General features: G+C 43.4%; 8 non-coding genes across 8 annotated transcripts; all 8 read left to right on the forward strand.

The window, feature by feature from the left end:
- Window positions 1–384: 384 nt before the first annotated feature.
- Window positions 385–458, forward strand: Trnat-cgu (transfer RNA threonine (anticodon CGU)). The gene has a single exon. It is a non-coding gene; the product is annotated as a tRNA-Thr (tRNA).
- Window positions 459–1,896: 1,438 nt separating this feature from the next.
- Window positions 1,897–1,970, forward strand: Trnat-cgu (transfer RNA threonine (anticodon CGU)). The gene has a single exon. It is a non-coding gene; the product is annotated as a tRNA-Thr (tRNA).
- A 1,425-nt stretch (window positions 1,971–3,395) lies between these two features.
- On the forward strand, window positions 3,396–3,469 carry Trnat-cgu (transfer RNA threonine (anticodon CGU)). Its single transcript has one exon. It is a non-coding gene; the product is annotated as a tRNA-Thr (tRNA).
- Window positions 3,470–4,915: 1,446 nt separating this feature from the next.
- On the forward strand, window positions 4,916–4,989 carry Trnat-cgu (transfer RNA threonine (anticodon CGU)). The gene has a single exon. It is a non-coding gene; the product is annotated as a tRNA-Thr (tRNA).
- Window positions 4,990–6,412: 1,423 nt separating this feature from the next.
- Window positions 6,413–6,486, forward strand: Trnat-cgu (transfer RNA threonine (anticodon CGU)). The gene has a single exon. It is a non-coding gene; the product is annotated as a tRNA-Thr (tRNA).
- A 1,352-nt stretch (window positions 6,487–7,838) lies between these two features.
- Trnat-cgu (transfer RNA threonine (anticodon CGU)) lies at window positions 7,839–7,912 on the forward strand. Its single transcript has one exon. It is a non-coding gene; the product is annotated as a tRNA-Thr (tRNA).
- Window positions 7,913–9,298: 1,386 nt separating this feature from the next.
- On the forward strand, window positions 9,299–9,372 carry Trnat-cgu (transfer RNA threonine (anticodon CGU)). Its single transcript has one exon. It is a non-coding gene; the product is annotated as a tRNA-Thr (tRNA).
- A 1,440-nt stretch (window positions 9,373–10,812) lies between these two features.
- Trnat-cgu (transfer RNA threonine (anticodon CGU)) lies at window positions 10,813–10,886 on the forward strand. Its single transcript has one exon. It is a non-coding gene; the product is annotated as a tRNA-Thr (tRNA).
- Window positions 10,887–12,106: the final 1,220 nt, after the last annotated feature.

The following is a 12,106-nucleotide window of genomic DNA, read 5'->3' on the forward strand; positions in this document are numbered from 1 at the left end:
TATACACAACTTCAGGAAAAAAACTATTCAGCAGTCACCAAATAAAATAAGTGCTAAATGAAAGTGAAAGTGATGTCTTAAACTCAATGATTATCATGGTGCCCCCCTACCCCACCACCAAAAAGAAGATAAAGTAAGAGACAGATTGGTCGATTCTGGAAGTGTCCTTATTATAGTTCTACTTGATCAGAGTTGACTTGGAGTCAAACAGCAACACCAACACTACCACAATCTTCAGCAGCAGTGCTCTGCAAATATAATGTCCCTCACAGCTGACGCAGTTAACTGAATGTCATATAAAAGCCTGGTTAACACATTAACAATATCTTCCTTAGTGGCTAACTTACGTATATGGATTGTTTCTGTAGCGCTCCACTATCGCGTGCCCCAATAGCTCAGAGGTTTAGAGCACTGGTCTCGTAAACCAGGGGTCGTGAGTTCGAATCTCACTTGGGGCAGCGCCTATCTTTGTTCTTTTTAAAAAAAATAAACATAGGTTTTAAAGAGAAGATTAGTTAGCATAGGTAATGATACTATGATGCACTTGTTAATTATTTTGCTTATCTATTTCCCTGGACAGGTACTTTATTGATTGATTGATTGTAAAAGAGTTAAAGGCAAAGTTAAATTCGGCGGTACTTGAGCCCAGAGCGCAGTGAGTCGGATCGAATCCCGCAAGGTATCAAACTGAAGTAATGACAACCTCATCATTTCATTGACTGCAGTCAGGTACGATATGTTTAAGGAGCTTATTGCTGCAGTCACCGCGAAAATAACATTCGTATTGAAGAAACTTGTGTTCTTTGGGCATAGTGACAACAGATCCAAATAAACCCTTGTTATTGAAGCTTGATTGGAGGCGCAATGGCCCAGTGGTTAGGGCAGCGGACTCGCGGTCATAGGATCGCGGTTTCGATTCCCAAACCGGTCGTTGTGAGCGAAAACACCTAAAGCTGTACGAGGCTCCGGCAGAGGATGGTAGCGAACAACAATCCTATCTGCATTTCATTCAGACTTGTGCGCTGGTAGCACGGGGCTTGGAATTTTCCAGCATTAAACTGCGTGTTGTTCTTCTCAGCCCACCACCTCCTGTGGCAGGCGCACAATATTTCCAGGGTTCTGTATTTTCTGAGAGACTTCTGTGTCACCTGCATAGCCAGCAAGGGTAGCTGTCTGAGCAATTAAGGATGTCTGAGACGGCCACTATGAATAGCAGTGACCTTAAGACTTGCCCTGTAGAACACCATTCCAGTGTCCGTGTTTCTTTGGCGGTGGCTCTATTGGCTACCACTACCTGACTTCTATCTTTTAGAAATTCGTATCACCACTCTCCAAGTTTTCTGACTATGCCATTTAGACACACACACACACACACACACACACACACACACACACACACACACACACACACACACACACACACACACAACACACACACACACACACACACACACACACACACACACACACACACACACACACACACACACACACGATTCTTGAGTTAAGAATATCCACAACTTCAGGAAAAAAACTATTCAGCAGTCACCAAATAAAATAAGTGCTAAATGAAAGTGAAAGTGATGTCTTAAACTCAATGATTATCATGGTGCCCCCCTACCCCACCACCAAAAGAGAAGATAAAGTAAGAGACAGATTGGTCGATTCTGGAAGTGTCCTTATTATAGTTCTACTTGATCAGAGTTGACTTGGAGTCAAACAGCAACACCAACACTACCACAATCTTCAGCAGCAGTGCTCTGCAAATATAATGTCCTTCACAGCTGACGCAGTTAACTGAATGTCATATAAAAGCCTGGTTAACACATTAACAATATCTTCCTTAGTGGCTAACTTACGTATATGGATTGTTTCTGTAGCGCTCGACTAGCGCGTGCCCCAATAGCTCAGAGGTTTAGAGCACTGGTCTCGTAAACCAGGGGTCGTGAGTTCGAATCTCACTTGGGGCAGCGCCTATCCTTGTTTCTTTTTTAAAATAAACATAGGTTTTAAAGTGAAGATCAGTTAGCATAGGTAATGATACTATGATGCACTTGTTAATTATTTTGCTTATCTATTTCCCTGGACAGGTACTTTATTGATTGATTGATTGTAAAAGAGTTAAAGGCAAAGTTAAATTCGGCGGTACTTGAGCCCAGAGCGCAGTGAGTCGGATCGAATCCCGCAAGGTATCAAACTAAAGTAATGAGAACCTCATCATTTCATTGACTGCAGTCAGGTACGATATGTTTAAGGAGCTTATTGCTGCAGTCACCGCGAAAATAACATTCGTATTGAAGAAACTTGTGTTCTTTAGGCATAGTGACAACAGATCCAAATAAACCCTTGTTATTGAAGCTTGAGTGGAGGCGCAATGGCCCAGTGGTTAGGGCAGCGGACTTGCGGTCATAGGTTCGCGGTTTCGATTCCCAGACCGGGCGTTGTGAGCGAAAACACCTAAAGCTGTACGAGGCTCCGGCAGGGGATGGTAGCGAACAACAATCCTATCTGCATTTCATTCAGACCTGTGCGCTGGTAGCACGGGGCTTGGAATTTTCCAGCATTAAACTGCGTGTTGTTCTTCTCAGCCCACCACCTCCTGTGGCAGGCGCACAATATTTCCAGGGTTCTGTATTTTCTGAGAGACTTCTGTGTCACCTGCATAGCCAGCAAGGGTAGCTGTCTGAGCAATTAAGGATGTCTGAGACGGCCACTATGAATAGCAGTGACCTTAAGACTTGCCCTGTAGAACACCATTCCAGTGTCCGTGTTTCTTTGGAGGTGGCTCTATTGGCTACCACTACCTGACTTCTATCTTTTAGAAATTCGTATAACCACTCTCCAAGTTTTCTGACTATGCCATTTAGACACACACACACACACACACACACACACACACACACACACACACACACACACACACACACACAAACACACACACACACACACACACACACACACACACACACACACACACACACACACACACACACGATTCTTGAGTTAAGAATATCCACAACTTCAGGAAAAAAACTATTCAGCAGTCACCAAATAAAATAAGTGCTAAATGAAAGTGAAAGTGATGTCTTAAACTCAATGATTATCATGGTGCCCCCCCTACCCCACCACCAAAAAGAAGATAAAGTAAGAGACAGATTGGTCGATTCTGGAAGTGTCCTTATTATAGTTCTACTTGATCAGAGTTGACTTGGAGTCAAACAGCAACACCAACACTACCACAATCTTCAGCAGCAGTGCTCTGCAAATATAATGTCCTTCACAGCTGACGCAGTTAACTGAATGTCATATAAAAGCCTGGTTAACACATTAACAATATCTTCCTTAGTGGCTAACTTACGTATATGGATTGTTTCTGTAGCGCTCCACTATCGCGTGCCCCAATAGCTCAGAGGTTTAGAGCACTGGTCTCGTAAACCAGGGGTCGTGAGTTCGAATCTCACTTGGGGCAGCGCCTATCTTTGTCCTTTTTAAAAAAAATAAACATAGGTTTTAAAGAGAAGATTAGTTAGCATAGGTAATGATACTATGATGCACTTGTTAATTATTTTGCTTATCTATTTCCCTGGACAGGTACTTTATTGATTGATTGATTGTAAAAGAGTTAAAGGCAAAGTTAAATTCGGCGGTATTTGAGCCCAGAGCGCAGTGAGTCGGATCGAATCCCGCAAGGTATCAAACTAAAGTAATGACAACCTCATCATTTCATTGACTGCAGTCAGGTACGATATGTTTAAGGAGCTTATTGCTGCAGTCACCGCGAAAATAACTTTCGTATTGAAGAAACTTGTGTTCTTTAGGCATAGTGACAACAGATCCAAATAAACCCTTGTTATTGAAGCTTGATTGGAGGCGCAATGGCCCAGTGGTTAGGGCAGCGGACTCGCGGTCATAGGATCGCGGTTTCGATTCCCAAACCGGTCGTTGTGAGCGAAAACACCTAAAGCTGTACGAGGCTCCGGCAGAGGATGGTAGCGAACAACAATCCTATCTGCATTTCATTCAGACTTGTGCGCTGGTAGCACGGGGCTTGGAATTTTCCAGCATTAAACTGCGTGTTGTTCTTCTCAGCCCACCACCTCCTGTGGCAGGCGCACAATATTTCCAGGGTTCTGTATTTTCTGAGAGACTTCTGTGTCACCTGCATAGCCAGCAAGGGTAGCTGTCTGAGCAATTAAGGATGTCTGAGACGGCCACTATGAATAGCAGTGACCTTAAGACTTGCCCTGTAGAACACCATTCCAGTGTCCGTGTTTCTTTGGCGGTGGCTCTATTGGCTACCACTACCTGACTTCTATCTTTTAGAAATTGGTATCACCACTCTCCAAGTTTTCTGACTATGCCATTTAGACACACACACACACACACACACACACACACACACACACACACACACACACACACACACACACACACACACACACACACACACAACACACACACACACACACACACACACACACACACACACACACACACACACACACACACACACGATTCTTGAGTTAAGAATATCCACAACTTCAGGAAAAAAACTATTCAGCAGTCACCAAATAAAATAAGTGCTAAATGAAAGTGAAAGTGATGTCTTAAACTCAATGATTATCATGGTGCCCCCCTACCCCACCACCAAAAGAGAAGATAAAGTAAGAGACAGATTGGTCGATTCTGGAAGTGTCCTTATTATAGTTCTACTTGATCAGAGTTGACTTGGAGTCAAACAGCAACACCAACACTACCACAATCTTCAGCAGCAGTGCTCTGCAAATATAATGTCCTTCACAGCTGACGCAGTTAACTGAATGTCATATAAAAGCCTGGTTAACACATTAACAATATCTTCCTTAGTGGCTAACTTACGTATATGGATTGTTTCTGTAGCGCTCCACTATCGCGTGCCCCAATAGCTCAGAGGTTTAGAGCACTGGTCTCGTAAACCAGGGGTCGTGAGTTCGAATCTCACTTGGGGCAGCGCCTATCTTTGTCCTTTTTTAAAAAAATAAACATAGGTTTTAAAGAGAAGATTAGTTAGCATAGGTAATGATACTATGATGCACTTGTTAATTATTTTGCTTATCTATTTCCCTGGACAGGTACTTTATTGATTGATTGATTGTAAAAGAGTTAAAGGCAAAGTTAAATTCGGCGGTATTTGAGCCCAGAGCGCAGTGAGTCGGATCGAATCCCGCAAGGTATCAAACTAAAGTAATGAGAACCTCATCATTTCATTGACTGCAGTCAGGTACGATATGTTTAAGGAGCTTATTGCTGCAGTCACCGCGAAAATAACTTTCGTATTGAAGAAACTTGTGTTCTTTAGGCATAGTGACAACAGATCCAAATAAACCCTTGTTATTGAAGCTTGATTGGAGGCGCAATGGCCCAGTGGTTAGGGCAGCGGACTCGCGGTCATAGGATCGCGGTTTCGATTCCCAAACCGGTCGTTGTGAGCGAAAACACCTAAAGCTGTACGAGGCTCCGGCAGAGGATGGTAGCGAACAACAATCCTATCTGCATTTCATTCAGACTTGTGCGCTGGTAGCACGGGGCTTGGAATTTTCCAGCATTAAACTGCGTGTTGTTCTTCTCAGCCCACCACCTCCTGTGGCAGGCGCACAATATTTCCAGGGTTCTGTATTTTCTGAGAGACTTCTGTGTCACCTGCATAGCCAGCAAGGGTAGCTGTCTGAGCAATTAAGGATGTCTGAGACGGCCACTATGAATAGCAGTGACCTTAAGACTTGCCCTGTAGAACACCATTCCAGTGTCCGTGTTTCTTTGGCGGTGGCTCTATTGGCTACCACTACCTGACTTCTATCTTTTAGAAATTCGTATCACCACTCTCCAAGTTTTCTGACTATGCCATTTAGACACACACACACACACACACACACACACACACACACACACACACACACACACACACACACACACACACACACACACACACACACACACACACACACACACACACACACACACACACACACACGATTCTTGAGTTAAGAATATCCACAACTTCAGGAAAAAAACTATTCAGCAGTCACCAAATAAAATAAGTGCTAAATGAAAGTGAAAGTGATGTCTTAAACTCAATGATTATCATGGTGCCCCCCTACCCCACCACCAAAAGAGAAGATAAAGTAAGAGACAGATTGGTCGATTCTGGAAGTGTCCTTATTATAGTTCTACTTGATCAGAGTTGACTTGGAGTCAAACAGCAACACCAACACTACCACAATCTTCAGCAGCAGTGCTCTGCAAATATAATGTCCTTCACAGCTGACGCAGTTAACTGAATGTCATATAAAAGCCTGGTTAACACATTAACAATATCTTCCTTAGTGGCTAACTTACGTATATGGATTGTTTCTGTAGCGCTCGACTTGCGCGTGCCCCAATAGCTCAGAGGTTTAGAGCACTGGTCTCGTTAACCAGGGGTCGTGAGTTCGAATCTCACTTGGGGCAGCGCCTATCTTTGTTCTTTTTAAAAAAAATAAACATAGGTTTTAAAGAGAAGATTAGTTAGCATAGGTAATGATACTATGATGCACTTGTTAATTATTTTGCTTATCTATTTCCCTGGACAGGTACTTTATTGATTGATTGATTGTAAAAGAGTTAAAGGCAAAGTTAAATTCGGCGGTACTTGAGCCCAGAGCGCAGTGAGTCGGATCGAATCCCGCAAGGTATCAAACTAAAGTAATGACAACCTCATCATTTCATTGACTGCAGTCAGGTACGATATGTTTAAGGAGCTTATTGCTGCAGTCACCGCGAAAATAACTTTCGTATTGAAGAAACTTGTGTTCTTTAGGCATAGTGACAACAGATCCAAATAAACCCTTGTTATTGAAGCTTGATTGGAGGCGCAATGGCCCAGTGGTTAGGGCAGCGGACTCGCGGTCATAGGATCGCGGTTTCGATTCCCAGACCGGGCGTTGTGAGCGAAAACACCTAAAGCTGTACGAGGCTCCGGCAGGGGATGGTAGCGAACAACAATCCTATCTGCATTTCATTCAGACTTGTGCACTGGTAGCACGGGGCTTGGAATTTTCCAGCTTTAAACTGCGTGTTGTTCTTCTCAGCCCACCACCTCCTGTGGCAGGCGCACAATATTTCCAGGGTTCTGTATTTTCTGAGAGACTTCTGTGCCACCTGCATAGCCAGCAAGGGTAGCTGTCTGAGCAATTAAGGATGTCTGAGACGGCCACTATGAATAGCAGTGACCTTAAGACAGTGCCCTGTAGAACACCATTCCAGTGTCCGTGTTTCTTTGGAGGTGGCTCTATTGGGTACCACGACCTGACTTCTATCTTTTAGAAATTCGTATAACCGCTCTCCAAGTTTTCTGACTATGCCATTTAGACACACACACACACACACACACACACACACACACACACACGATTCTTGAGTTAAGAATATCCACAACTTCAGGAAAAAAACTATTCAGCAGTCACCAAATAAAATAAGTGCTAAATGAAAGTGAAAGTTATGTCTTAAACTCAATGATTATCATGGTGGCCCCCTACCACACCACCAAAAAAGAAGATAAAGCAAAAGACAGATTGGTCGATTCTGGAAGTGTCCTTATTATAGTTCTACTTGATCAGAGTTGACTTGGAGTCAAACAGCAACACCAGCACTACCATAATCTGCAGCAGCAGTGCTCTGCAAATATAATGTCCTTCACAGCTGACGCAGTTAACTGAATGTCATATAAAAGCCTGGTTAACACATTAAAAATATCTTCCTTAGTGGCTACATATACATAACTTATGTATATGGATTGTTTCTGTAGCGCTCCCCCGTCGCGTGCCCCAATAGCTCAGAGGTTTAGAGCACTGGTCTCGTAAACCAGGGGTCGTGAGTTCGAATCTCACTTGGGGCAGCGCCTAACTTTGTTCTAATTTTTAAAAATAAACATAGGTTTTAAAGTGAAGATTAGTTAGCATAGGTAATGATACTATGATGCACTTGTTAATTATTTTGCTTATCTATTTCCCTGGACAGTTACTTTATTGATTGATTGATTGTAAAAGAGTTAAAGGCAAAGTTAAATTCGGCGGTACTTGAGCCCAGAGCGCAGTGAGTCGGATCGAATCCCGCAAGGTATCAAACTAAAGTAATGACAACCTCATCATTTCATTGACTGCAGTCAGGTACGATATGTTTAAGGAGCTTATTGCTGCAGTCACCGCGAAAATAACTTTCGTATTGAAGAAACTTGTGTTATTTAGGCATAGTGATAACAGATCCAAATAAACCCTTGTTATTGAAGCTTGAGTGGAGGCGCAATGGCCCAGTGGTTAGGGCAGCGGACTCGCGGTCATAGGATCGCTGTTTCGATTCCCAGACCGGGCGTTGTGAGCGAAAACACCTAAAGCTGTACGAGGCTGCGGCAGGGGATGGTAGCGAACAACAATCCTATCTGCATTTCATTCAGACTTGTGCGCTGGTAGCACGGGGCTTGGAATTTTCCAGCATTAAACTGCGTGTTGTTCTTCTCAGCCCACCACCTCCTGTGGCAGGCGCACAATATTTCCAGGGTTCTGTATTTTCTGAGAGACTTCTGTGTCACCTGCATAGCCAGCAAGGGTAGTTGTCTGTGCAATTAAGGATGTCTGAGACGGCCACTATGAATAGCAGTGACCTTAAGACAGTGCCCTGTAGAACACCATTCCAGTGTCCGTGTTTCTTTGGAGGTGGCTCTATTGGCTACCACTACCTGACTTCTATCTTTTAGAAGTTCGTATAACCACTCTCCAAGTTTTCTGACTATGCCATTTAGATGCACACACACACACACACACACACACACACAGACACACACACACACACACACACACACACACACACACACACACACACACACGATTCTTGAGTTAAGAATATCCACAACTTCAGGAAAAAAACTATTCAGCAGTCACCAAATAAAATAAGTGCTAAATGAAAGTGAAAGTTATGTCTTAAACTCAATGATTATCATGGTGGCCCCCTACCACACCACCAAAAAAGAAGATAAAGCAAAAGACAGATTGGTCGATTCTGGAAGTGTCCTTATTATAGTTCTACTGGATCAGAGTTGATTTGGAGTCAAACAGCAACACCAACACTACCACAATCTTCAGCAGCAGTGCTCTGCAAATATAATGTCCTTCACAGCTGACGCAGTTAACTGAATGTCATATAAAAGCCTGGTTAACACATTAACAATATCTTCCTTAGTGGCTAACTTACGTATATGGATTGTTTCTGTAGCGCTCCACTATCGCGTGCCTCAGTAGCTCAGAGGTTTAGAGCACTGGTCTCGTAAACCAGGGGTCGTGAGTTCGAATCTCACTTGGGGCAGCGCCTATCTTTGTTCTTTTTTAAAAAAATAAACATAGGTTTTAAAGAGAAGATTAGTTAGCATAGGTAATGATACTATGATGCACTTGTTAATTATTTTGCTTATCTATTTCCCTGGACAGGTACTTTATTGATTGATTGATTGTAAAAGAGTTAAAGGCAAAGTTAAATTCGGCGGTATTTGAGCCCAGAGCGCAGTGAGTCGGATCGAATCCCGCAAGGTATCAAACTAAAGTAATGACAACCTCATCATTTCATTGACTGCAGTCAGGTACGATATGTTTAAGGAGCTTATTGCTGCAGTCACCGCGAAAATAACTTTCGTATTGAAGAAACTTGTGTTCTTTAGGCATAGTGACAACAGATCCAAATAAACCCTTGTTATTGAAGCTTGATTGGAGGCGCAATGGCCCAGTGGTTAGGGCAGCGGACTCGCGGTCATAGGATCGCGGTTTCGATTCCCAAACCGGTCGTTGTGAGCGAAAACACCTAAAGCTGTACGAGGCTCCGGCAGAGGATGGTAGCGAACAACAATCCTATCTGCATTTCATTCAGACTTGTGCGCTGGTAGCACGGGGCTTGGAATTTTCCAGCATTAAACTGCGTGTTGTTCTTCTCAGCCCACCACCTCCTGTGGCAGGCGCACAATATTTCCAGGGTTCTGTATTTTCTGAGAGACTTCTGTGCCACCTGCATAGCCAGCAAGGGTAGCTGTCTGAGCAATTAAGGATGTCTGAGACGGCCACTATGAATAGCAGTGACCTTAAGACAGTGCCCTGTAGAACACCATTCCAGTGTGCGTGTTTCTTTGGAGGTGGCTCTATTGGGTACCACTACCTGACTTCTATCTTTTAGAAATTCGTATAACCACTCTCCAAGTTTTCTGACTATGCCATTTAGACACACACACACACACACACACACACACACACACACACACACACACACACACACACACAGACACACACACACACACACACACACACACACACACACACACACACACACACACACACACACACACACACGATTCTTGAGTTAAGAATATCCACAACTTCAGGAAAAAAACTATTCAGCAGTCACCAAATAAAATAAGTGCTAAATGAAAGTGAAAGTGATGTCTTAAACTCAATGATTATCATGGTGGCCCCCTACCACACCACCAAAAGAGAAGATAAAACAAGAGACAGATTGGTCGATTCTGGAAGTGTCCTTATTATAGTTCTACTTGATCAGAGTTGTCTTGGAGTCAAACAGCAACACCAACACTACCACAATCTGCAGCAGCAGTGCTCTGCAAATATAATGTCCTTCACAGCTGACGCAGTTAACTGAATGTCATATAAAAGCCTGGTTAACACATTAACAATATCTTCCTTAGTGGCTACATATACATAACTTATATATATGGATTGTTTCTGTAGCGTTCCACTTTCGCGTGTCCCAATAGCTCAGAGGTTTAGAGCACTGGTCTCGTAAACCAGGGGTCGTGAGTTCGAATCTCACTTGGGGCAGCGCCTATCTTTGTTTTTTTAAAAAAATAAACATAGGTTTTAAAGTGAAGATCAGTTAGCATAGGTAATGATACTATGATGCACTTGTTAATTATTTTGCTTATCTATTTCCCTGGACAGGTACTTTATTGATTGATTGATTGTAAAAGAGTTAAAGGCAAAGTTAAATTCGGCGGTACTTGAGCCCAGAGCGCAGTGAGTCGGATCGAATCCCGCAAGGTATCAAACTAAAGTAATGAGAACCTCATCATTTCATTGACTGCAGTCAGGTACGATATGTTTAAGGAGCTTATTGCTGCAGTCACCGCGAAAATAACATTCGTATTGAAGAAACTTGTGTTCTTTAGGCATAGTGACAACAGATCCAAATAAACCCTTGTTATTGAAGCTTGAGTGGAGGCGCAATGGCCCAGTGGTTAGGGCAGCGGACTTGCGGTCATAGGTTCGCGGTTTCGATTCCCAGACCGGGCGTTGTGAGCGAAAACACCTAAAGCTGTACGAGGCTCCGGCAGGGGATGGTAGCGAACAACAATCCTATCTGCATTTCATTCAGACCTGTGCGCTGGTAGCACGGGGCTTGGAATTTTCCAGCATTAAACTGCGTGTTGTTCTTCTCAGCCCACCACCTCCTGTGGCAGGCGCACAATATTTCCAGGGTTCTGTATTTTCTGAGAGACTTCTGTGTCACCTGCATAGCCAGCAAGGGTAGCTGTCTGAGCAATTAAGGATGTCTGAGACGGCCACTATGAATAGCAGTGACCTTAAGACTTGCCCTGTAGAACACCATTCCAGTGTCCGTGTTTCTTTGGAGGTGGCTCTATTGGCTACCACTACCTGACTTCTATCTTTTAGAAATTCGTATAACCACTCTCCAAGTTTTCTGACTATGCCATTTAGACACACACACACACACACACACACACACACACACACACACACACACACACACACACACACACACACACACACACACACACACACACACACACACACACACACACACACACACACACACACACACACACACACACACACACACACACACACACACACACGATTCTTGAGTTAAGAATATCCACAACTTCAGGAAAAAAACTATTCAGCAGTCACCAAATAAAATAAGTGCTAAATGAAAGTGAAAGTGATGTCTTAAACTCAATGATTATCATGGTGCCCCCCCTACCCCACCACCAAAAAGAAGATAAAGTAAGAGACAGATT

This window comes from Octopus bimaculoides, chromosome 4, assembly GCF_046866305.1.
Source record: "Octopus bimaculoides isolate indiv1 chromosome 4, ASM4686630v1, whole genome shotgun sequence".
Classification (NCBI taxonomy): Eukaryota; Metazoa; Mollusca; class Cephalopoda; order Octopoda; family Octopodidae; genus Octopus; species Octopus bimaculoides.